A 2493-nucleotide genomic window follows, 5' to 3' on the forward strand; every position below is an offset into this window, starting at 1 on the left:
ATCAACATTCTGAAGCCGCACGTGCGTTGCTGCGACGTGCTGGGACCGGCCGAACTGGTTAAGCCGCCTCTTGCAGCCGCCCCATTAGCTGACGTGGCGCGACTGGAAAGGGAGGAGAACTGAGGCCTTCTCCCTTTCCAGTTGGCGTTGGCTGGCCATGCTGCCGCTGCGAGAGGCTCCCCTACGCAATCATTGTCGTCGTCTTTAAAAAGTGTCGGCGCTGGACATTTCCATGCGGAACTTCTCTTGCCAGGAGAATGCTGAAGCAGAAGTAAAAATGCTTTGCAAGCTGCGTGCAGAATTGATTGACTCGCTGCAAGCCAAACGTGTGCAGACAAGCATCACCGATTACTTCAATTAATAATGGATGTCCTGTGATTTGAGAATAAATGTTAGTCTTCTGAAACTTCCCCCTCGTGTGTTAGCTCAATGCACATGCGCCACTGCATGGAGAGCTTGAAAAAGCTTTCGGGCCCCTTCGAGTTTGATTTACATTGTGTGTGTGCGTGTGTACACACATACACACACACACACACATATATATAAATATATATATATATATATATATATATATATATATATATATATATATATATATATATATATATATATATATATATATATATATATATATATATATATATATATATATATTTTCTTTTTCACAATATATATATATATATATATATATATATATATATATATATATATATATATATATATATATATATATATATATATATATATATATATATATATATATATATATATATATATTGTGAAAAAGAAAACTCGTCGTTGGCAAGCAACATCGCCTCCGCTTGGGTACTGGGTCCTGGGCTTCGCTCGCTCGAATCGTGCTGATTATCGCCGGCATCTGCTTGACCGTTGCTCTTTCCCGATCGTGTTTCATCGGAGGACCACCGTCGCAACAGTCGCCAATAAACCCTTTTTCAATTGGTGGAGGGTGCTGACATTCCCCGTCGCCTGAACCTGGGTGCTGCCATTCGCCGTCGCCTAAACCTGGAGCTGCGCAACCGAACGCTACCTCCCATCATGGCTACCAACAACGCGCAACCTGGCTCTTTCACTCCATCCCCCAGCAACCCCGGCGTTCTTCGTTTGCGAGAGCCCAAGGTCTTTAGCGGAGCTGATGAGACCGACGTGGAAGACTGGTTCGCTTACTACGAACTGGTGAGCGCAAACAACAAGTGGGATGACGCAGACAAATTGACTAACGTCATCTTATACCACAATTCGGCCACGTCAGTGAGGTAAAACAACCACAAAAACGACATTACGACGTGGTCCATCTTTAAAACGTTGTTTGCTGACGTTTTTGGCCGACCCGTTGTCCGCAAGTCCAGAGCCGAACAACGCTTGCGGACTCGCGCACAAAAGCCAACGGAATCTTTCACCAGCTACATCGAAGACGTTATTGGTCTGTGCAACCGCGTGAACACCACCATGCCCGAGTCGGAGAAGATTCAACACATGCTCAAAGGGATAAATGACGGTGCAAATCAGCTGCTCCTGGCCCGTAATCCTGCCCACGTTGCGGAACTTGTCACTTTGTGTCAAAGTTTCGACGAGTTGAGCAAGCAGCGCGCCCTGACTCGGCCATTTTCCTCACACGCCGACTCGCTCTCCAGTCTCACTTCCGTTCCCGACCACTCACCAACCCTGCAAGAGATTAAAGACTTCGTGCGTGAAGAAGTAGCTCGGCAACTGTCGTTGATTCCCTTCACGCAGCAGCCGCCCTCCTCTCGTCTGCCCTCACCACTCCGCGACGTTATTGCTGAAGAGGTAGCTCAGGCTGTTCCCGTCGCTGCCCACCAGCAGCCTGTGGCCATGCCTGTTGCCCATGCACCGGCTATGCAGCCCGTGGCCGCGCCTCTTACGTATGCCCAGGCAGACCCCGTCAGCAGCATTTGCCCCCCATGTTTTCAGTTGCACCCCAGTACGCCCCTTTTTCGACACATTGGGCCGCACCACGAGTCAGCAATTCCCGGCGCACTCCTGACAATCGACCGATCTGCTACAACTGCGGTACTCCAGGACACGTGGCACGATATTGTCGCCGTCGCTTCCAACCACTCCACGACGCTACTCGGCCGTTACCGTATGACCCACAGCCCATGCACATACCTGCTCCCTATCCCTCACCGCAGTATGGATACACTAACCTTCCCGAGTCTCGGTCACCCCAGCCCTCACCTAAGACTCACTCTCCCCCCCCCTCCCCGTCTTCTCGCAGGCGATCACTGTCCCCAATGCGTCCTAGACCCGCTTCCTCCAACCGGGAAAACTGAACGCCGCAGTTCCAGAGGCAAGAACTGCGCCGTCGTCGAAATGCCCAAGTCCTCGCACTTCACCAGCTAACGTCGTCGCCATATCTGTCGATGGTGTTTCTACCTTTGCCCTCGTTGACACAGGTGCTGCCGTTTCTGTTATAGCCGCCCAGCTCTGCCGCTCCCTACGCAAAGTGACCAC

The sequence above is a fragment of the Rhipicephalus microplus genome, chromosome X (assembly GCF_043290135.1).
Source record: "Rhipicephalus microplus isolate Deutch F79 chromosome X, USDA_Rmic, whole genome shotgun sequence".
NCBI classification, from domain to species: domain Eukaryota; kingdom Metazoa; phylum Arthropoda; class Arachnida; order Ixodida; family Ixodidae; genus Rhipicephalus; species Rhipicephalus microplus.